The sequence below is a fragment of the Bombina bombina genome, chromosome 4 (genome assembly GCF_027579735.1).
Source record: "Bombina bombina isolate aBomBom1 chromosome 4, aBomBom1.pri, whole genome shotgun sequence".
Classification (NCBI taxonomy): Eukaryota; Metazoa; Chordata; class Amphibia; order Anura; family Bombinatoridae; genus Bombina; species Bombina bombina.
This window is the reverse complement of record NC_069502.1, coordinates 375,724,157-375,749,814: the sequence shown is the minus strand read 5'-3', so window position 1 is coordinate 375,749,814 and position 25,658 is coordinate 375,724,157.

The window sequence follows — 25,658 nt, the reverse complement described above, 5'->3', positions numbered from 1 at the left end:
AAGCTTGTGTTTTTACTAATGGTTGCTATAAAGTAATGTCTCATTACCATCAGTATATCACATATGATTCATGGGATTGAGCTAGGTGAGGGCAAGATTGAATGGTTGTAATAGGCCTTTGACCTATTAGTAGGAAATAGTCATGTGCATATTTCCAACCAACCTATAAAAAATTAAAAAGCTAATTGATGATTAGACATTTTATGTTATCATACATATCTTTATACTAGAGCCAGAAATTACCTGTAATAATTAACAGATGTTCCTATACATAGCAGTACTGGTGTTATAATGTTACCTTATTTTATATAGCTACAAATGTTTGCAATTTTCAAAATAATTTTTGGATTATATCTGTATTTTATAGAAAAAAATAGATAAATAAAAATAGTCAGCACTATTTTTTGTTTAAGAAAGGTTTTTGTTAACCCTTTAAAAGGTAGTCCTACATTTACTTTTATAATTCCCCTTAAAAAATCTGGAGAAGAAAAAATAATTGCCTCTGAACAGTTATCTGTATTTCCATGGTGCAAACTTGCAAATCAGTACTCTACTGTAGGTGTAAAATAAAATTATATAGAGGGGGCTAGATATGGTAGCCTAATGAAATGTAAAAATATTAAATATTAAAAGAAATAATAATGAAGCATTAAAAATAAATGTTCCTGACACTGAATGCTACCATTTGATATTACCTAAAGAGACCTTTTATATTTTAATTTATTCAACTTGTCTCTATGACATCACACAATAATGTAATATAAAAATGAATCTATTATGTGTATTGAATATATTTTTGGAAAATAATGTGTGGGCCTTAAGGCAAAACAATGTTGTAATTTAGATTGCTGTGTGATAAATAACATTTGGAGAGTTTTGCTTTTAGGCAAGAGAAGCTTCTTGGCAAATTAAGTTTTCTTTCAGTTACAAGCTTTAACAAAATGACAGCCTTGACAGACATATGGGTTGTTTACATTCCCAAAGCTTTTTTTTTTTAAAAGTCTCTAAAATAAATCTAGATGGATTATGTCACATAGCTACTCATTAATTATGACCTATTTCATTAAAATATGGCTTAGGTTTTCCGTAATTGGATTTCATGGATATATTTTATAAAAGATTAACTATTTCTGTGCTAAGAATGCCGGCAGCAAATAAATATATATACTATATATACTTTGCAATTAATATATTTAATTATGATAACATTATTTTTGCAACATTTTCAAAAGAATACATGTTCAATGATTTAACTTAGTAAATAACAAAACGTATACGTAAGTTGTGACGAAAAGTAATTTTTCAGTGGGATTGCTGTTAGTTAATTTATGTAATAGATTTATAATTAGCACTTTAGCCAGTAAGAATCCAGCAACGTCAATTTTTATAGTCATGCATATTTGAATTAGTCACAGGTTCAGTCACGGTAATAAGCACACCTAAGCTCATCTATATATTTTAAGGATACATAGCAGAAGCATAAATTCACTTAGACAACCACAGATCATTTATTTAAATAACATAGTATAGAGCTATCAAAATTGGCTGCCCCAACATCTTGTTGCTTTTGTCAAATGCCTAGTTGGACTCTGCCATAATACACCAACACCACTGATTTGAGGTTCGATTTAGAATAAATCTATTAGTATACTCAGCTCTTGAATGGCTTTTATATTTTTTTCTTCCCTCTGCAAACTTCACCAGAACTTCAAACTGAGGGAATTCAACAGAGGTATTCCAATCCATCAGGGAAGAACTTCTTAGCAGATTTTTCATGATTTTCATACTGTCTTTTTATTTCAACAGCCTTGATCTCTTGAAAACACTTTAAAAAAACAAAAACAATTGTGCTTGCTTGGTTGATACAAATGAATAAATATAATTATTTCTTAGTTATATGAAGATTTCAAATATATCTCAAATTATACTTTTAAGCTATTAAACATATTCACAAAAACATGATCATCATAGTAAGGGCTTGAAATTCCCTCTAGCCTAATGTCCCAGACAAGTAAGAAAGCAGAAAAGTACAAAAATGTACTTTTTCCTATTTTTGAGTGGACTGGGAACTTTTTCCCTTTGGCTAATATCTTTTGACCCATGGCTAGTAAACTATAGAGATATTTTTCCATCCCTTATCATTGCATTTCAATGGATTGTTTGTACACTTAAAAATTGTATTTATAAGATGACAAAGTTATATGAAACTGTTAATTAGCTATCCACATAATATAAACTAATATCAGTTTAGTAAAGCATAATAGAAAACAAAAACAAATTGAGGCAAGACTTCCTGAAAATTAGTAATAGCACAAACTTTATTGGTAAATCAGATGTGTTTGATTGGACTTTGTACCATTTGGCTTTCAATATTATCAAAGGTTAAGACATGGACGAGGCAAAGATTACAATTTAGCAAAAAAAGGGGGTTAAATAAACTAGCGCTTAAGAGTTAATATCCCTTGCCCTATTCTCCTACTATCTACTTCCCAGATAGAAAGGTGTATAAAGTGAAAAAGTTATGGAGATTAGGCGCTTAATCTGCAAAAGGGATAAAGGTGTGTATGGAGGTCGTTAGCTAAATATGTAGAAAAAACTGGACCTTGGACAGAATAAGTGAAAAATTCTTCTACAATTTATTTTCAAAATAAAAACATGATAATACCAAGATAAAATAAATCACAATCCCTAAGTGTTGCAACACTATATCGATCAATTCATAAAATTTCTAAAATTCAGATATACATTTGTTTCATACACAAATAAAAGGATTTATCTGCTCTTTTGTATCCTTTGTTCAAAGATTTTAGATAGAATGTATTCTTTTATTTCAACACAATTAATAATATTTGTCTCTATTTGATATTTTATATCTATATTTCATCAACTTTAAAATTACAAATATGTAGCAAAAACTAACAATTAGTTAAAACAATTTAAATGCAAGATTATAAATGGTGTCCCCACAATGGCTGTTTACTTATATTGGTTGTAATTTTGTGTACCTAAAAAGTTCATCAAAGCATTTGTAAGTAATTGGAGATAAATTACTGAGGGCTGTGTTCTTTATCCTTATATTTATGTTGTGATATATTACGGTTTCACAGTTACCTCTTTGTATCCTCAGTGAGCTTAATTTGTAGAAAAGGAATGTTCCAAACAGTGTTTAGGGGTGATTTTCTTACCCTCTCTTGTGAGCTGTTACTACTCACGGCTTCCCAGCGGTTCCTATGTGTCCTCAGTTTGACTCTCAGACAAGGGGTTCCGGTAGGTAATTTTCTTTGTGTTACCTTGTCACTGGTCTTTGTAGAAGTGCTCTGATTACAGCACCAAACTGTAGACAATCCTTTTGTTTCTGTAACTTGCGCAAGTTAGCTTTTGTGTTTGTAGTTCCTCAATCTCCTGCACTTAAGTACTTCTGTACGCAGGAAAAAAACAGGCTTTTTCTTTCTTGGTGTTCACACAGATATCAACATGTTTCGCCAGCAACCCTGGCTTTATCAAGATAAAGTGTGATCACACCTTACACCTTTATATAGCACTGACTTGATTTCCATTGGTCCATTCACTGTTTCTGTTTCTCTTTTCCACTGGGTCCTAGAGTCCTTTTGTTCAAATATCCTATTTTGTTTTCTAACTTTTTATTTTTTATTCAGGTCATATCAGAGTGGTTAACCGATTTCTTTTTTCATTACTCCTAACAGCCTTTCTCCATTGCTTCACATATGCCAAGGGGTTCAACCATTTATATTTTAACAGTTTATTTAATTTTCACATTCATTTTCTATTACTCCTATTAACATTTTAAACTTTTGACAAATCTTTAGAATAAATTAGTTTAGAAATCCATTTATTTTAAAATAATAATCCCAATTAATTTTTTATATAAATATATTATTTTTCCAAGTGTCTTAGGTGAAGAATTTTCAAGTGGCTCCATGATATAGGTACTATTACAAAAGTGAAAGGGGAGAAAAACAAATAATGTGGTGATATGTTTGTGCAAGAGAAAAAATCATCCCTTTATTTTAGTGGCTCCATTATATAGATACTATTACAAAGGGGAGAGGGGGGGAAAACAAATAAGGTGGTGATATGTTTGTGTAAAGGAATTAATTATCCCTTTTTTTTTTTTTTTTTTTTAAAAATCTCTAGGATAATTCATTTTTTAGTGACTAAAACTAGTTATACAAATTTATTAAAGATAGTGATTACTGTGTGCCTAGAAAAGGAGATATATCCAATTCTGAATTCAAACCGTGGGGGTGAATCGTGTTGAAGTTGTATATGAATTCTGCTTCTTTTTTTTAGAATAGATGCTTCTAAATCTCCCCCTCTCCAATTGGGTTTCACTTTATATAATCCCCAATACTTCATATCTGAGACTCTATTTTTGTGTATTTCCCTAAAATGTTTATAAAGATAAGTGTCCAGGTTCCCTTTTTTGATGTTACAGATATGCTCCCTTATCCTGTCCCTTAGCATTCGCGTCGTTTCTCCTATGTAAAAAAGTTCACAAGAGCATTGCAGCATATAGATTACTCCTTTATTAGTGCACCTTATTGTGTTTTCTATTTTAAACTCCTTAGTGTTATTAGGAGTCCTAACAGTTTTCTTTTTAATGCCATACTGGCATGCTCTGCATACATGGCAGGGAAAAAAACCTTTCACATCCCCTCCTTTTAGATCTTTCTCAAAAGATTTCTTATTTTTATTCTGTTTTTTGTACTCACTCGGTGCAAGAATCATTTTTAAATTTTGTGCTCTCCTATAAATTACCCTTGGGTATGGTGGTATTTTGTCTCCTAGAATTGGGTCATTTTTTAGGAGATGCCAGTGTTTTCTTAAAATTTTTTTCACTAGTAAATGGTCTTCGCTGAAGTCATTTATAAAAGGGACATTGAACTCATCTGACATATAATTATTAGATTTATGTTTATACTCTAATAGTTCTTTTCTCTCTGTGTTTCTTGCTCTCTCTGTTGCTCTATTTATTCTTTCTTTCTTATAACCTCTTTCCTTAAATTTTTCTTCCAAGATGTTAATCTGGATTTCAAAGTCATCAATCCTTGAGCAATTTTTCCGGACCCTTAAACTTTGGCTTATCGGTATACTTTCCTTCCATTTAGGGAGGTGACAGCTGGAGGCATGTATAAAATTGTTCGAATCGACTTTTTTAAAGTGTGTTTTAGTTTCAATGTTGTCTGATACTATCATTATATCCAGATCTAAGAATGTGATCTGTTCTTTATTAAATTCATATGTAAACGAGATACCTCTGTCATTACTATTCATGGCCTCAAAGAACTCCAGGAGATCTGTCTCTTCCCCTTTCCAAATTATAAAAATATCATCTATGAACCTCTTAAAGAGCACAAGGTTCGCACCGAGCTATGCCAATCTTTTTATGGGAGATTGGGAACAAAGGTTCCTGGGAAGTCTGGAGCTCGGTGCGAACCTTGTGCTCTTTAAGAGGTTCATAGATGATATTTATATAATTTGGAAAGGGGAAGAGACAGATCTCCTGGAGTTCTTTGAGGCCATGAATAGTAATGACAGAGGTATCTCGTTTACATATGAATTTAATAAAGAACAGATCACATTCTTAGATCTGGATATAATGATAGTATCAGACAACATTGAAACTAAAACACACTTTAAAAAAGTCGATTCGAACAATTTTATACATGCCTCCAGCTGTCACCTCCCTAAATGGAAGGAAAGTATACCGATAAGCCAAAGTTTAAGGGTCCGGAAAAATTGCTCAAGGATTGATGACTTTGAAATCCAGATTAACATCTTGGAAGAAAAATTTAAGGAAAGAGGTTATAAGAAAGAAAGAATAAATAGAGCAACAGAGAGAGCAAGAAACACAGAGAGAAAAGAACTATTAGAGTATAAACATAAATCTAATAATTATATGTCAGATGAGTTCAATGTCCCTTTTATAAATGACTTCAGCGAAGACCATTTACTAGTGAAAAAAATTTTAAGAAAACACTGGCATCTCCTAAAAAATGACCCAATTCTAGGAGACAAAATACCACCATACCCAAGGGTAATTTATAGGAGAGCACAAAATTTAAAAATGATTCTTGCACCGAGTGAGTACAAAAAACAGAATAAAAATAAGAAATCTTTTGAGAAAGATCTAAAAGGAGGGGATGTGAAAGGTTTTTTTCCCTGCCATGTATGCAGAGCATGCCAGTATGGCATTAAAAAGAAAACTGTTAGGACTCCTAATAACACTAAGGAGTTTAAAATAGAAAACACAATAAGGTGCACTAATAAAGGAGTAATCTATATGCTGCAATGCTCTTGTGAACTTTTTTACATAGGAGAAACGACGCGAATGCTAAGGGACAGGATAAGGGAGCATATCTGTAACATCAAAAAAGGGAACCTGGACACTTATCTTTATAAACATTTTAGGGAAATACACAAAAATAGAGTCTCAGATATGAAGTATTGGGGATTATATAAAGTGAAACCCAATTGGAGAGGGGGAGATTTAGAAGCATCTATTCTAAAAAAAGAAGCAGAATTCATATACAACTTCAACACGATTCACCCCCACGGTTTGAATTCAGAATTGGATATATCTCCTTTTCTAGGCACACAGTAATCACTATCTTTAATAAATTGGTATAACTAGTTTTAGTCACTAAAAAATGAATTATCCTAGAGATTTTTAAAAAAAAAAAAAAAAAAAAAAAAAAAAGGGATAATTAATTCCTTTACACAAACATATCACCACCTTATTTGTTTTCCCCCCCTCTCCCCTTTGTAATAGTATCTATATAATGGAGCCACTAAAATAAAGGGATGATTTTTTCTCTTGCACAAACATATCACCACATTATTTGTTTTTCTCCCCTTTCACTTTTGTAATAGTACCTATATCATGGAGCCACTTGAAAATTCTTCACCTAAGACACTTGGAAAAATAATATATTTATATAAAAAATTAATTGGGATTATTATTTTAAAATAAATGGATTTCTAAACTAATTTATTCTAAAGATTTGTCAAAAGTTTAAAATGTTAATAGGAGTAATAGAAAATGAATGTGAAAATTAAATAAACTGTTAAAATATAAATGGTTGAACCCCTTGGCATATGTGAAGCAATGGAGAAAGGCTGTTAGGAATAATGAAAAAAGAAATCGGTTAACCACTCTGATATGACCTGAATAAAAAATAAAAAGTTAGAAAACAAAATAGGATATTTGAACAAAAGGACTCTAGGACCCAGTGGAAAAGAGAAACAGAAACAGTGAATGGACCAATGGAAATCAAGTCAGTGCTATATAAAGGTGTATGGTGTGATCACACTTTATCTTGATAAAGCCAGGGTTGCTGGCGAAACATGTTGATATCTGTGTGAACACCAAGAAAGAAAAAGCCTGTTTTTTTCCTGCGTACAGAAGTACTTAAGTGCAGGAGATTGAGGAACTACAAACACAAAAGCTAACTTGCGCAAGTTACAGAAACAAAAGGATTGTCTACAGTTTGGTGCTGTAATCAGAGCACTTCTACAAAGACCAGTGACAAGGTAACACAAAGAAAATTACCTACCGGAACCCCTTGTCTGAGAGTCAAACTGAGGACACATAGGAACCGCTGGGAAGCCGTGAGTAGTAACAGCTCACAAGAGAGGGTAAGAAAATCACCCCTAAACACTGTTTGGAACATTCCTTTTCTACAAATTAAGCTCACTGAGGATACAAAGAGGTAACTGTGAAACCGTAATATATCACAACATAAATATAAGGATAAAGAACACAGCCCTCAGTAATTTATCTCCAATTACTTACAAATGCTTTGATGAACTTTTTAGATACACAAAATTACAACCAATATAAGTAAACAGCCATTGTGGGGACACCATTTATAATCTTGCATTTAAATTGTTTTAACTAATTGTTAGTTTTTGCTACATATTTGTAATTTTAAAGTTGATGAAATATAGATATAAAATATCAAATAGAGACAAATATTATTAATTGTGTTGAAATAAAAGAATACATTCTATCTAAAATCTTTGAACAAAGGATACAAAAGAGCAGATAAATCCTTTTATTTGTGTATGAAACAAATGTATATCTGAATTTTAGAAATTTTATGAATTGATCGATATAGTGTTGCAACACTTAGGGATTGTGATTTATTTTATCTTGGTATTATCATGTTTTTATTTTGAAAATAAATTGTAGAAGAATTTTTCACTTATTCTGTCCAAGGTCCAGTTTTTTCTACATATTTAGCTAACGACCTCCATACACACCTTTATCCCTTTTGCAGATTAAGCGCCTAATCTCCATAACTTTTTCAAAGATTACAATTTAGCAAAGGTTATTTTGTCATTCAGCCTATCACATACTAGCATTTTAACCCTAGATATGAAACCTCCACTACAGTTCACTATGAAAAACTCCTGTTATGATCGTGTTAAACATGATATTAAAACGTAAAATAAAACCATGTTTTACATAGTAAATGAGTAGATGAAACGAAATTAATTAAACATGTTTAACCTCTTAAGGACATATGACGGAATTTTTCCGTCATAAAACAATTGAGCAAACAGAAAGCTATGTCCTTAAAGGGTTAAGATAAAAAGTAGACTAATTGTAGTGTGTAAAAAGAAGCAAACACATTGTAAGTTCTCTTCAATACTAAATCAATTAGCCCACATGGTTTACATTAATTTTATGTAATTCTGCTTTAGTGTAGGTGTGCATGAAAAAAAAAAAACCTTTATATGCATTTTTTTTATATTTTTATGCATTTACCTAACCAAAAAAGTAATGTTATGTTTCTTTTATACTTCAATATAGGTAAATATATTTTTGCACGTCAAATTCTTATGTGTTGGATTGGTGGTCTAGGATTGTTTTATATGTCTGCTAAGCTAGATAACTGGCTTTAAAATGAAATAGTTATTAATGAACACCTAAGTCCTAGATCACAAGAGATGTGCTGCTGTTATGCATTACCTAAAGGTCACAATAAATGCAATATTTAACCCTAGGAAAGTATTGATATTGCTATAATACAGTATTTGCTGGTTGTAAATTTATAATGGGATTTCAAAGTGGTAATACTGGTTTCATTGTGGTTGAACAACATATAGTTTGAAAACAACTGGCATGCTGTAGCTACATTAATCTTCTACTAGTAATGTGTTACTAATTATTTGGGTAAAAATTTACACTTGCCAACACACTTAAAATTTGCCAATATTTGTAAGTTGAAGGAAGGAAAATGGGGTAGAGAATTAATATATTAGACAAAGGTGGCCTGGTGTACAGAATAAAGAAATGGGCTTTGTGTGTGTGTGTATAATGGCATGCATGTGTGTGTTCACAGAGCTAATATGTGTATAATGAAAATGTATAATACATCTCTCACTATTAATGTTAACAAGCACTAATGAGACCTGTGTTTAGTTCAGAAAACCTGATTACAAATTAGAAGTTAGCACTGGAAAGAGCTACTTTACTGGATCACAAAATGGCAACATGCTTACAGACCTGTGTATTGGAGGCAAAATATTTTAGAAGAGTATCTGTCTACATCCATTTTGTATACTGTATGCACAGTCTGTAGCACTTGGATTATTATTTGCTCACCCATCAAAACAGGGGAGTCTTATGAATTCTGTGTATGCTCTATCATTGTTTAATACTGCTGCCCACTTGTGCATTTTTATGTGATCAAGGCCTAAGTTTGAAGACTTTTAGAGTAATACAATCTTGTACAGAACAGCTGTGAAAAATAATTTGATGTAAGTATTTTAATGTAAAAGTTAACTTCATATAAATCTTGTACTGCTCTATATAAATTCTATTGATATTCTTCAACATTTGAACATTAAATATTGTCTGTTGTTAGATTATTAGCAAATAATTTTTTGGGGATAAACACATGTCCAAGTTTAAAATAAAACACAGAACATTTAAACCACAATTCCCTTAGTTTTCCTTGTAAAATGTTAAAAATAGTGTACTATCTATGTTGTCTGACAACTTGTAAAAGTAATGTAGTTCAAAGGGACAATATTGTTAAGGCAGAAAACTTTGTATCAACAACACAGCAGCCAATTATCAGCAGAAGAAAATCCATCTGGGAAAGAACCCAAGAAGAAGCCTATTACCTACCAATAGCAGATCGATAAACAAGATGCTATCTTCAGCTTTACTGTGCTTTGGGGATTCTAACGCGAAGAAGTAAAAAAAAAAATCATTTTATTTGAGAGCAGTTAAAATTGGTATGCAAGTACATTTTTATTATTTTGGCAAAAAAGTACATAATCCTAATTTGTACTTATATTTATTTGATTTATCTATTTATTTGTTCAGCAAACTCAAGAGTGAATTTTGTTTTAGTCCTAATTTCTTTTTTTGTAAACAGTTTTGTAAAATGGTTGAAAACTAAAAGTCAATAAGGAATGAAGCTTATAGCTTGACCATGGAGAACATAGTTTTCAATGTGACAAGAGAAATCTCTCTTTTTTAAAGACAGGAATGCTGGCTCATGGAGCCAAAAACAATGAACACAGTAGTAGCACTCTAGGTAATACATGTGTTAATCAAGTTGATTTACAAATGTTTGAATAATAATTATTATTGTTGCTATTATTATCATTTGTTTGTAGAACACCAACAGATTCCTCAGAGCTATAAACTTAGGTGTAATATACAATGGTAACATTTAGAAGAAGGAATAATAGACCAGATAACTGGGTAGAGGGGTCTGCCAATGAGTTGTCAACTGTTGTACATAACCTTGAATGAAGGTTACTTAAAGGACAGCTAGGCTTGTGAGCTAAAAAAAAACTGATAATGGAAGAAGAAGAACTGGAGTAAAAAAGGTTAGTGTACATTGTCTGTGTGCCTGAACAGTAGAGTTTTTTAAGAAGCATTTTAAACTTTTAAAACTAGTAATAAGCCTTGTGGAGTGAGGCAGAGAGTTCCAGAAGACTAAGTACCATCCGAAGAAGTCCTGTAGATAGGAATGCAAGGAGGTAACACAAGAGGAGGAGAGAAGTAGGTCATGGACAGAGGGAAGAGGATGGGTGGGATAGTAACTGCAGAAAAGGGCAAAGATATAGGAGGGTGCAGTTGTCATGCTACTCCTCTGCTCTGCTGTGGCCGCTGCCATGGACACAGGCACTCCTCCTGTTGCTTGGGATATGGCAGTGTAACTGCAGCATGGTGATGACATCATCACGGTCCGCCCTGTCTTCCCTATGTAAAGGTCTCAGTCTCTCTCACCTGTGCCCAAGTATAGGTGTTACTTATTGTGCTCCTGGATGCTGTATATCTGTATGCTGAATTGCTGCATTGATTCACTGTTGCTGAACTATGTCTGTTTTGACTACCCTGCTTGCCTTAACCCCTGAATTGCTGGACTGCTTAACTGTTGAACTCTGCCTGTTTGAGTATGCTGCTTACCTTAAACTCTGCATTGCTGGATTGCTTAACTGTTGATGAACTCTGCCTGTTTGACTACGCTGCTTGCCTTAACCCCTGAATTGCTGGATTGCTTTACCATTGATGAACTCTGCCTGTTTTGACTATTCTGCTTGCCTTAAACCCTGAATTGCTGGATTGCTTTACCATTGACGAACTCTGCCTGTTTTGACTACTCTGCTTGCCTTAACCCCTGAATTGCTGGACTGAATACTGCTGATGAACTCTGCCTGTTTAGACTACTCTGCTTGCCTTAAACTCTGCATTGCTGGATTGCTTAACTGTTGATGAACTCTGCCTGTCTGACCATTCTATCGGTTTACCCCTGAATTGTTATACTGCTGGATATCCTTTAGTTGCTGCTGCCTGATCCCGGTCCTGCTGTGAGTCCTGCTTACCAAATTTTATAAACTCTCTTTCTGCTCTGGGATATTTCCTATTATTCCACTTGACGCCGGGATAAGAAGACTACTGTCTGAGTTTGGTCTGATAGTGGAATATCCCACAAGCATTACAGCAGTGTTATAGAGGGCCTTGAATGTTAGGGTCAGGATTTTGAATTTTATTCTGAAAGCTAGAGTAAACCAGTAGAGGAATTGGCAGAAAGGTACAACAGATGAGTCGCTTAAAGCTACATCATTTTTTCTTAGAATCAGAAAGTAGTCCTAACTGTTTAGCTGGTGAACCAAAAAACATATATTTTCACCGGACAATATGAAAAACAAGCTTATTAGAGTATAGAAAAGGTTATAACAAAAGCATCTTGTAGTAACCCGTACAACTAAATATGCTTTCGGCATTTATCATTCGTCTTAAGAACGCTGCTTTATAACTGCTGTTTCCAGGGAGCCTGAAGGCTCGTGCGGAAACAGGGGCATCAAGCTCCATTTGGAGCTTGATAATTCGGCTCCATATGCTGACTTTTTTTAGTTTTATGTGCAACATGTAGATTTTGAAAAAAAGAAAGAAAAAGAAATAGTGGAATGCTCTGTTTAATTAAGGGGCAAAACTGCAATTTCTCTTAAGTGTATTCAGTCCACGGGTCATCCATTACTTATGGGATATATTCCCTTCCCAACAGGAAGTTGCAAGAGGATCACCCAAGCAGGGCTGCTATATAGCTCCTCCCCTCACATGTCATATCCAGTCATTCTCTTGCAACTCAACTAGATAGGACGTTGTGAGAGGTCTGTGGTGTTTTTATACTTAGTTTATTTCTTCAATCAAAAGTTTGTTATTTTAAATGGCACCGGAGTGTGCTGTTTGTTCTCAGGCAGTATTTGGAAGACGAATCTGCCTGCGTTTTCTATGATCTTAGCAGAAGTAACTAAGATCCACTGGCTGTTCTCGCACATTCTGAGGAGTGGGGTAACTTTCAGAAAGGGAATAGCGTGCAGGGAATCCTGCAAACAAGGTATGTGCAGTAAATTATTTTTCTAAGGAATGGAATTGACTAAGAAAATACTGCTGATACCGATGTAATGTAAGTAAAGCCTTTAATACAGTGAGAGCGACTGTTAGCAGGCTGATTTAAATATATACAGTAAAGTAATTTTCTAAGGAATGGAATTTGACTGAGAAAATGCTATTAATACTGAAGTGATGTTATAAGCCTTAAATGCAGTAGGAAGACTGGTATCAGGCTTATCAATAGAGATTCATACTCCTTAAAAAAAGGATGTTTAAAATGATTTTGCTGGCATGTTTATTCATTTTGTGAGGTACACTGGTGATAAAACTTATTGGGGCATACATTTTTTCCACATGGCTGACCGGTATTTCTGCATAGAAACAGTTAACTGAAACTCCCAATGTTGTAATTTTGAGTAGGAGGGGCCTATTTTAGCGCTTTTTTGACGCAGTAAAAATTCAGGCTCAGTCTTCCTGCTTCTTCCTGCATGACCCAGGTCGTCTCCAGAGAGCTTAAGGGACTTCAAAAGTCATTTTGAGGGAGGTAATCAGTCACAGCAGACCTGTGACAGTGGTTTTTGACTGTATTAAAAAATTTTTTTTTTCTTTACTGCTTATAAAAATCCGTTTTGGGTATTAAGGGGTTAATCATCCATTTGCAAGTGGGTGCAATGCTCTGCTAACTTAATACATTTACTGTGAACATTTGATTGCTATAACCGATTTGGATCATTGTTATTTCAACTGTGACAGTTTTTTTGTGCTTCTTAAAGGCACAGTAGCGTTTTTCTTTATTGCTTGTAAAATTATTTACAGTGTTTTCCAAGTCTGCTAGTTTTATTGCTAGTCTGTTTAAAAATGTCTGACACAGATGAATCTGTTTGTTCACTATGTTTAAAGGCCAGTGTGGAGCCCCATAGAAATATGTTTACTAAATGTATTGATTTCACTTTAAATAATAAAGGTCAGTCTTTATCTATAAAGGAATTATCACCAGACAACGAGGGGGAAGTTATGCCGACTAACTCTCCTCACGTGTCAGTACCTTCGCCTCCCGCTCAGGAGGCGCATGATATTGTGGCGCCAAGTGCATCAGGGACGTCCATACAAATCACTTTACAAGACATGGCTACTATTATGAATAATACCCTGACAGAAGTATTATCTAAATTGCCAGAATTAAGAGGCAAGCGCGATTGCTCTGGGGTAAGAATAGAGCGCGCTGGTGCTACAAGAGCCATGTCCGATACTGCGTCACAGTTTGCAGAACATAAGGACGGAGAGCTTCATTCTGTAGGTGACGGATCTGATCCAGGGAAACCGGATTCAGAGATCTCTAATTTTAAATTTAAGCTTGAGAACCTCCGTGTATTGCTAGGGGAGGTTTTAGCGGCTCTGAATGACTGTAACACAGTTGCAATTCCAGAGAAATTATGTAGGCTGGATAGATACTATGCAGTACCGGTGTGTACTGATGTTTTTCCTATACCTAAAAGGCTTACAGAAATTATTAGCAAGGAGTGGGATAGACCTGGTGTGCCCTTTTCCCCACCTCCTATATTTAGAAAACTGTTTCCAATAGACGCCACTACACGGGACTTATGGCAGACGGTCCCTAAGGTGGAGGGAGCAGTTTCTACTTTAGCTAAGCGTACCACTATCCCGGTGGAGGATAGTTGTGCCTTTACGGATCCAATGGATAAAAAATTGGAAGGTTACCTTAAGAAAATGTTTGTTCAACAAGGTTTTATCTTGCAGCCCCTTGCATGCATTGCGCCTGTCACTGCTGCTGCGGCATTCTGGTTTGAGTCTCTAGAAGAGGCCATTCACTCAGCTCCATTGGATGAAATTATGGACAAGCTTAAAGCAATTAAGCTAGCTAATGCATTTGTTTCTGATGCCATTGTACATTTAACTAAACTAACGGCTAAGAACTCCGGATTTGCCATCCAGGCACGCAGAGCGTTACGGCTTAAATCCTGGTCAGCTGATGTGACTTCTAAATCTAAATTGCTTAATATTCCTTTCAAGGGGCAAACCTTATTCGGGCCCGGCTTGAAAGAAATTATCGCTGACATTACTGGAGGTAAGGGTCATACTCTTCCTCAGGACAGGGCCAAATCAAAGGCCAAACAGTCTAATTTTCATGCCTTTCGAAATTTCAAGGCAGGAGCAACGTCAACTTCCTCCGCCCCAAAACAGGAAGGAACCGTTGCTCGTTACAGACATGCCTGGAAAACTAACCAGTCCTGGAACAAGGGCAAGCAGGCCAGAAAACCTGCTACTGCCCCTAAGACAGCATGAAGGGATGGCCCCCTATCCGGAAATGGATCTAGTGGGGGGCAGACTTTCTCTCTTCGCCCAGGCATGGGCAAGAGATGTCCAGGATCCCTGGGCATTGGAGATCATATCTCAGGGATATCTTCTGGACGTCAAGGCTTCTCCTCCTCAAGGGAGATTTCATCTTTCAAGGTTATCAGAAAACCAGATAAAGAAAGAGGCATTCCTACGTTGCGTACAAGACCTCCTAGTAATGGGGGTGATCCACCCAGTTCCACGGACGGAACAAGGACAGGGGTTTTATTCAAATCTGTTCGTGGTTCCCAAGAAAGAGGGTACCTACAGACCAATTTTGGACCTAAAGATCTTAAACAAATTCCTAAGAGTTCCATCATTCAAAATGGAAACTATTCGGACTATCCTACCCATGATCCAAGAGGGGCAGTACATGACCACAGTGGATTTAAAGGATGCCTACCTTCACATACCGATTCACAAAGATCATCATCGGTTCCTAAGATTTGCCTTTCTAGACAGGCATTACCAGTTTGTAGCTCTCCCCTTCGGGTTGGCTACGGCCCCGAGAATCTTTACAAAGGTGCTGGGCTCTCTTCTGGCGGTTCTAAGACCGCGAGGCATAGCGGTGGCTCCATATCTAGACGACATCCTGATATAGGCGTCAAGCTTGCAAATTACCAAATCTCATACAGAGATAGTTCTGGCATTTCTAAGGTCGCATGGGTGGAAGGTGAACGTGGAAAAAAGGTCTCTATCACCACTCACAAGAGTATCCTTCCTAGGTAGAAATGAAAATCTACCTGACAGAGGCCAGGCTATCAAAACTCTTAAATGCTTGCCGGGTCCTTCATTCCATTCCACGCCCGTCAGTGGCTCAGTGCATGGAAGTAATCGGCTTAATGGTAGCGGCAATGGACATAGTGCCATTTGCGTGCCTACATCTCAGACCGCTGCAATTATGCATGCTAGGTCAGTGGAATGGGGATTACTCAGATTTGTCCCCCCTACTAAATCTGGATCAAGAGACCAGAGATTCTCTTCTCTGGTGGCTATCTCGGGTCCATCTGTCCAGGGGCATGGCCTTTCGCAGACCAGATTGGACGGTTGTAACAACAGATGCCAGCCTCCTAGGCTGGGGCGCAGTCTGGAATTCCCTGAAGGCTCAGGGATCTTGGACTCAGGAGGAGAAACTCCTCCCAATAAATATTCTGGAGCTAAGGGCAATATTCAATGCTCTTCTAGCTTGGCCTCAGTTAGCAACACTGAGGTTCATCAGATTTCAGTCGGACAACATCACGACTGTGGCTTATATCAACCATCAAGGGGGAACCAGGAGCTCCCTAGCGATGTTAGAAGTCTCAAAGATAATTCGCTGGGCAGAGTCTCACTCTTGCCACTTGTCAGCGATCCACATCCCAGGCGTGGAGAACTGGGAGGCGGACTTTCTAAGTTGTCAGACTTTTCATCCGGGGGAGTGGGAACTCCATCCAGAGGTTTTTGCTCAACTGGTCCATTGTTGGGGCAAACCAGAGTTGGATCTCATGGCGTCTCGCCAGAACGCCAAACTTCCTTGTTATGGATCCAGGTCCAGGGACCCGGGAGCGATGCTGATAGATGCTCTAGCAGCGACGCTGATAGATGCTCTAGCAGCTCCTTGGTTCTTCAACATGGCTTATGTGTTTCCACCGTTTCCTCTGCTCCCTCGACTGATTGCCAAAATCAATCAGGAGAGAGCATCGGTGATTCTGATAGCGCCTGCGTGGCCACGCAGGACCTGGTATGCAGACCTAGTGGACATGTCGTCCTGTCCACCATGGACTCTACCTTTGAGGCAAGACCTTCTAATACAAGGTCCTTTCAATCATCCAAATCTAATTTCTCTGAGACTGACTGCGTGGAGATTGAACGCTTGATCCTATCAAAGCGTGGCTTCTCCGAGTCAGTTATTGATACCTTGATACAGGCACGAAAGACTGTTACCAGAAAAATCTACCATAAGATATGGCGTAAATACCTGTATTGGTGCGAATCCAAGAGTTACTCATGGAGTAAGGTTAGGATTCCAAGGATATTGTCCTTTCTCCAAGAGGGTTTGGAAAAAGGCTTATCAGCTAGTTCTTTAAAGGGACAGATTTCTGCTCTGTCTATTCTTTTGCACAAGCGTCTGGCAGAAGTTCCAGACGTCCAGGCCTTTTGTCAAGCCTTAGCTAGGATTAAGCCTGTGTTTAAAACTGTTGCTCCTCCGTGGAGCTTAAACTTGGTTCTTAAAGTTCTTCAAGGAGTTCCGTTTGAACCCCTTCATTCCGTTGATATTAAACTTTTATCTTGGAAAGTTCTGTTTTTGGTGGCTATTTCCTCGGCTCGAAGAGTCTCGGAGTTATCTGCCTTACATTGTGATTCTCCTTATCTGATTTTCCATTCAGACAAGGTAGTTCTGCATACTAAACCTGGGTTTTTACCTAAGGTAGTCTCTAACAGGAATATCAATCAGGAGATTGTTGTTCCGTCATTATGTCCTAATCCTTCTTCAAAGAAGGAACGACTTTTGCACAATCTGGACGTAGTCCGTGCCCTGAAATTCTATTTACAGGCAACTAAGGATTTCCGTCAAACTTCTTCACTGTTTGTCGTTTACTCTGGGCAGAGGAGAGGTCAAAAAGCTTCGGCAACCTCTCTCTCCTTTTGGCTTCGTAACATAATACGCTTAGCCTATGAGACTGCTGGACAGCAGCCCCCAGAGAGAATTACAGCTCATTCCACTAGAGCTGTGGCTTCCACCTGGGCCTTTAAGAATGAGGCCTCTTTTGAACAGATTTGCAAGGCTGCGACTTGGTCTTCGCTTCACACTTTTTTCAAAATTTTACAAATTTGACACTTTTGCTTCTTCGGAGGCTGTTTTTGGGAGAAAGGTTCTACAGGCAGTGGTTCCTGCCTTGTCCCTCCCATCATCCGTGTACTTAGCTTTGGTATTGGTATCCCATAAGTAATGGATGACCCGTGGACTGAATACACTTAACAAGAGAAAACATAATTTATGCTTACCTGATAAATTTATTTCTCTTGTAGTGTATTCAGTCCACGGCCCGCCCTGTCCTTTTTAAGGCAGATCTAAATTTTAATTAATATTCCAGTCACCACTGCACCCTATGGTTTCTCATTTCTCATCTTGTTTCGGTCGAATTACTGGATATGACATGTGAAGGGAGGAGCTATATAGCAGCTCTGCTTGGGTGATCCTCTTGCAGCTTCCTGTTGGGAAGGGAATATATCCCATAAGTAATGGATGACCCGTGGACTGAATACACTACAAGAGAAATAAATTTATTAGGTAAGCATAAATTATGTTTTTTGTTATCCCCTCCTATATCTCTTCCTTTTTCTGCTTTGTTGTATTTCAAAAAAATCATTTTAAAATGTAATATATTTTCTTTTTTTGTGAACTGGATCAGCCCAGTGAGCGACAAGGCCTTAAGGTTTAGTTGCCAGGTGCACTACCCCACCAATCATAATGGTTGTCCCCTATGTGCCTCCCCAAAGTGTGAACATCCCTTGTTTTTCAACAACCCCTACGCTGTAGCATTAAACTCCACCAGTAGTGCCTCACTACATGCCCAACTCCACACACAACATGTCTGGTATTCTTCTCTCTACCGTGGCCCTACTCACAAAATATTAGTGGGCCGCTGGGAAGTGCCCTCTTTATCTTGTTTCTGGAGACTCCACTGCCAGGTATACTCCATGTTAGCTTCAAAATAAACAGCTTTAACCACATTTTTATACAAGATGTATATATGATCTTTAAATATTTCTGTTTGAGATGCATGATTGTTTTTGTTTTGTTTTTTAGTTTTCTTTCTTGTTAAATGTCCTTATGCCTTTCTTTGTCTCAGCTATGATTACCTTTTAAAGGGAGATATAAAATTCCACTGTTTTCCACTTGCACTTACCAATTATAGATGAATAAGTTTAAACCCCTATTTTTTGCAATAGGCGTTTGTATAGTTTTCAAATAATCACCTTAGTAATGTTAATCACTTGCTAGTAACAGCTTTTGTTATTTACTTTCTCGGTGAAAGGCCTCACAGGTCTAGGTTTACACCAATGTTGTATCCTAGTAACTGGTCTAAGAAGGGGTTTGTATTGATCCAATTAGCTAAGGTATAGTATTATGGACAACATGATAAAATTAGTCACCCTTCTCTGAAGAAAAAAAATGCAGTTCTGTCATTTTTATCATTACAAATTTTCTTATTTTTTTTTATTTATTAGAAATGTGTATAATATTAAAATGTCAATTAATACAAAGTATTTTCTTCTATTACATAACAATCTAGATTGAACTGGACTTTATATAAATTTCTGTAGCAGAAAAAAGTAATTCACATTAGTGGTAGAGTGGTAGTAGTGTCTTGTCTTGATAGCAGGAAATGCACAGTTAGTATAGCTTGTGTTAGCACCATACATGTAAGTATTGAAAACCACATATACTATAAACATATGGTAAAAAATTAAACATTTGTTATCTAATTTCAAATTTGTTACTGAAATATACGGTATGAATACAGTATGTATATAATTGTTGGGCTGATTGCAATCTTGTGTTTATTTTTCAGATATGGATTTCTTAATGTCAGCTGATATTGGGCTAGATTACGAGTGGAGTGCTATTTATTGCTCCTGCTTGCATGCTATCCTTGAGTCGTCTTCACCCAGCCGGGCCGAACTCTTGATCAAATCTGGGCGATGTCTTCATCCAAGCGGCAAAGAAGAAGTCTTCCATCCAGCGATGTCTTCATCCAAGCGGCAAAGAAGAGGTCCTCCATCGGGGCAAAGTTTTCCTCCAAGCGGCATCTTCAATCTTCTTTCTTCGGACCTCCGATGCGGAACATCCAGCTGGCCCAAAGACTGACAGACGAATGAAGTTTCCTTTAAATGACGTCATCCAAGATAGCATCCCTCGAATTCCGATTGGCTGATAGGATTCTATCAGCCAATCGGAATTAAGGTAAGAAAATCTGATTGGCTGATTCAATCAGCCAATCAGATTCAAGTTCAATCCAATTGGCTGTTAGAATGCCAATAGAATGCGAGCTCAATCTGCCAATAGAATGCGAGCTCAATCTGATTGGCTGATTGGATCAGCCAATCGGATTGAACTTGAATTTGATTGGCTGATTGAATCAGCCAATCAGATTTTCTTACCTTAATTCCGATTGGCTAATAGAATCCTATCAGCCAATCGGAATTCGAGGGATGCCATCTTGGATGATGTAATTTAAAGGAAACTTCATTCGTCGTTCAGTCGTCGGGCCAGCTGGATGTTCCGCGTCGGAAGGCTGAAGAAAGAAGATTGAAGATGCCGCTTGGAGGAAAATTTCGCCCCGATGGAGGACCTCTTCTTTGCCGCTTGGATGAAGACATCGCCGGGATGGAAGACTTCTTCTTTGCCGCTTGGATGAAGATATCGTTGGGATGGAAGACTTCTTCTTTGCTGCTTGGATGAAGACATCGCCAGATTGAAGACTTCTTCTTTGTCGCTTGGATGAAGAAATCGCCCGGATTGGATGAAGAGTTCGGCCCGGCTGGGTGAAGACGACCAGGTAGGGAGATCTTCTGGGGCTTAGTGTTAGGTTTTTTAAGGGGGGTTTGGTGGGTTGTAATGTTTGGGGGTGGTATTGTGTTTTTTTCACAGGCAAAAGAGCTGATTACTTTGTGGCACGCAAAAGGTCCTTTTAAGGGCTGGTAATAGGGCTGTTAACTTTTGTCATTTAGAATAGGCTAGGGAAATTTTTTTATTTTGGGGGGCTTTATTATTTTATTAGGGGGCTTAGAATAGGTGTAATTAGCTTAAAAATCTTGTAATCTTTTTTTATTTTTTGTAATTTAGTTTAGTGTACCTAATTGTATTTTAGTTTAGATATTTGTAGTTTATTTAATTAATTTATTGATAGTGTACGTGTATTTGTAACTTAGGTTAGGATTTATTTTACAGGTAAATTGGTAATTATTTTAACTAGGTAGCTATTAAATAGTTATTAACTATTTAATAGCTATTGTACCTAGTTAAAATAAATACCAAGTTACCTGTAAAATAAATATAACCCTAAACCCTAAAATAGCTACAATGTAATTATTAATTATATTGTAGCTATCTTAGGGTTTATTTTATAGGTAAGTATTTAGATTTAAATAGGAATATTTTAATTAATAATATTAATATTAATTAGATTTATTTTAATAAGAATTTAGTTAGGGGTGTTAGAGTTAGATAGGGTTATTATGCTTAATATATATATAATAACTATATTAACTATATTAATTATATTAACCCTAATTATATTAGGGTTAATATAATTAATATAGATGGCGGCGGTGTAGGCGCGTCAGATTAGGGGTTAATCAATTTAATATAGGTGGCAGAGGGGTAGGGGGATTAGATTAGGGGGTAATACATTTATTATAGGTGGCGGCAGTGTAGGGGGATTTAGATTAGATGCAAAAGAGCTGATTACTTTGTGACAATGCCCCGCAAAAAGCCCTTTTAAGGGCTGATAAAAGAGCTGGTTACTTTAGGGCAATGCCCCGCAAAAAGCCCTTTTAAGGGCTGGCAATAGAGCTGTTACTTTGGGGCAATGTCACACAAAAGGCCCTTTTAAGGGCTGGTAATAGAGGTGATTACTTTAGGGGGATTAGATTAGGGGTTAATGTATTTAATATAGCTGGTGGCGGTGTAGGAGGATTAAAATAGGGGTTAATAATTTTAATATAGCTGGCGGCGGGGTAGGAGCTCACATTAGGGGGTAGGTAATATAGATTGCGGCGGTGTAAGGGGCTCACATTATGGGGTAGGAAATATAGATGGCGGCGGTGTAAGGGGCTCACATTAGGAGGTAGGTAATATAGATTGCGGCGGTGTAAGGGGCTCACATTAGGGGTAGGTAATATAGATGGTGGCGGTGTAAGGGGCTCACATTAGGGGGTAGGTAATATAGATGGCGGCGGTGTAAGGGGCTCACATTAGGGGGTAGGTAATATAGATGGCGGTGGGGTAAAGGCTCACATTAGGGGGTTATAAATTTAATGTAGGTGGCGGCGGGGTCCATGAGCGGCAGTTTAGGGGTTAAATACTTTATTAGGGATTGCGCGGGGGATCGCGGTTGACAGGTAGATAGACATTGCGCATGCGTTAGGTGTTAGGTTTTATTTAGCAGATCGCAGTTGACAGGTAGATAGACATTGCGCATGCGTTAGGTGTTAGGTTTTATTTAGCAGCCAGTTTAGGGAGCTACGGGGCTCCAATACACAGCGTAAGGCTTACTACGCCTGCAATTTGTGGCGAGGTGAAAATGGAGTAAGATTTCTCCATTTTCGCCACGTAAGTCCTTACACTGTATATTGGATACCAAACTGCGCGGGTTTGGTATACCTGTCTATGGGCTAAAAAACTACGGCCGAAGGCAGAAATATACGAGCATAACTTCTAGGTTACACCGTATATAGGATGCCAAACCCACGCAAAATTTGGTGTCGCCGGCTTCTGCGGGCGACGCTGCATATCGGATCGGGCCCCTGGTCGCATTTTCTCAAGTGCTCTAACTTGATATAAACTATGAATATTTTACATTCCAACATTCTTCACATAGAATATGTTATATTTATTAATAATAATGTCTATATGTATATATATATATATATATATATATATATATATATATATATATATATATATATATAAATTATATATAGGTATAGATATATACCTATATATATTGGAATATCTATTTAAAAACACTTAGAGCATATTCCTCTATGTGAAGAAGATTGGAATGTGAAACATTTACACTAAAAACACAGTTAAACACTTTATTAAGGGCTAAATTAAAAGTGGAGCGCTAAATTTTTGCACACCCTGCAAATGAGCAAGTTTGCCCATTTGTGGGCGCGCAATAGATAACCATCCATTACAAGATCAGATCTCGGGTAATTTTATAAATGTGCCCCAAATGCCACAAAAATACAGTGTAGTGTATTTTATAAAAATTATAATTTTTTTTAAATATTTTTTTTAAAAGAAAATAACTGTACTAGGCAGTATTTTTGGGGTAAAGTTGGTGGGAGTGGGGTGTTGAAAAGTACCTTTACACTGCGTTCTATGGGAACTGTGTTTTCACTGTAAATATATATGTATATGCATATATATATATATATATATATATATATATATATATATATATATATATATATACTGTATATACACATATTAACACATATATATATATATATATATATATATATATATATATATATATATATATGTATATATTCGTTTACATATATATTTACAATTTACTGCCATTGCTGCATGATTTAACCCCTTTGCTGCATTAGTTCTCATGCCGTGTCTCATGACATGAGAATGAGGCTTCCATTGGTGCCTTTGGAAGCACGCCCTTCACGCTCACATTGCTTTTAACTTGTAATACCAGGGCACAATACCTTGCACTGTTATTACTCAGTGGAGCACAAATATTGCTTTCACAAAAGCAATATTTAGTGCTCCACTTGTAATCTGGCCCTAAATAAAAATATTACATACTTATGATTTTTTATGTTTTCAGCTAGTTTTATATATATATATATATATATATATATATATATATATATATATATACTGTATATATGTATTTATTTAAGTCTAAATATGTATACATATGTATTTATGTGATTATAAGTGTATGTATATATGTAAATACATATATATATAAATACATAACTACAAATGTACACATATATAACATATATATATATACAGTATATATACTTACATACATACATATACATATTTAGACATGTATATGTATATATCTCTATTTTAAAGCCCCCTGCAGTCCCTTTTTTTCTAGCACCTGAGACCTCATATCTTTGAGCCCTTATAACTTTTTATGCAATGTTTTTTCAATATTTTTTATTAGATGCTGTTATTATGAGTGTAACTGTACTTTTTAATGTAGCATTTACTTTCAACTTGTAATACATGCACTACTTCCAATTGATAATGAAGGTAGTGTCTGTATCTGTTTGGTAACATTGCTTCCCTACATCATCCCATGAGAGGAAAATGTTAGTGTATTTTGTCCATGAGCAAAACTGACATTCTAAAACCTTATGAGGTATTTAATAATTAAAAATGGGTTGTCTCTGGTTTATCAAGTCCTATAAGTGAATATTTGCCCTTCAAATGTGTTGTAAGTATCTACAGTCTATATTGACTGGTACATGTTATGTATAGGGGCCATTTTTCACCAAACCAATAATGAAAACAGTGCTGATAGTAAACAATGAAAGGATGATTGTGATTACATTGAAAGAAAAAAGGGGTTATTGGCAACAGTTAACATGCAGATAATTAGCAAACTATATATAGTGATCAACCCCAGTATGTCCAAGAAGGTAACATAGTAACATAGTATTTGAGGTTGAAAGAAGACAGAAGCTCATCAAGTTCAACCTATACAGATCCTACTTGATTTACAATAGAAAGCCACAATTGAGATTAAAATAATTGCATTATAAAGGTAAACAATTTAACACAAGTAATCATATCACAAATTCTATTTCTAGCCAGAAATGTAACAATGCCATTTTTAGATGCATCTAATGTATTGGCATTCACAACCCCATCAGGCAATCAGTTCCTTAATTTGATTGCTCTTACAGTGAAAAAATGTTTACTTTGCTGAAGATTAAATCTCATTTTCGTCTTGGAATAAACAGAGCTTCCGCCAAATCTTTACATTGGCCTTTAATATATTTAAATTAAGTAATCATATCACCTCTCAAGCACTTTTTTCTAGAGAAAACAGAACCAGTTTGGCTAACCTCTTATAGTTTAAATTCTCCTTTTTTTTTTTTTACATCTGTCCCCAGGACTGCACTCCATACTCAAGGTGAGGTCTTACCAGGGATTTATAAAGTGAACGAATCATTCTTTCCTCCATTGCATCAATGCTACTTTTAATACATGCTAGTATCTTATTAACATTAGGAGCCACTGCTCTGCATTGTGCACCCATTTTTTAGCTTGTTATCTATAAGTACACCCAAATCCCTTTCCTCTTAGTTTTGCAAAGTTTAGTCTCATTTAAATGATAGGTTTTACTTTCTAAATGTAAAACCTTACATTTTCCAATATGAAATCTCATTTTCCATTTACTAGCTCATGCTTCCAATTTTTGTAAATCCCATTGCAAATAAATGTTCTACTTCACTGACCTAATGACCTCACACAACTTTGTAAAAAGGATAATAACTTTACTAGAAGCACAGCCATGTACCTGTGTTAAAATGGCGAAACATAGAGAATCTCCACCAAAGTTTCTGTGTTCTTTTATAAAATCAGTTTTAGTTGGAATGTCCTCTATGCATCACACACACACACACACACACATAGGGGCCGATTTATCAAGTGTCTGTC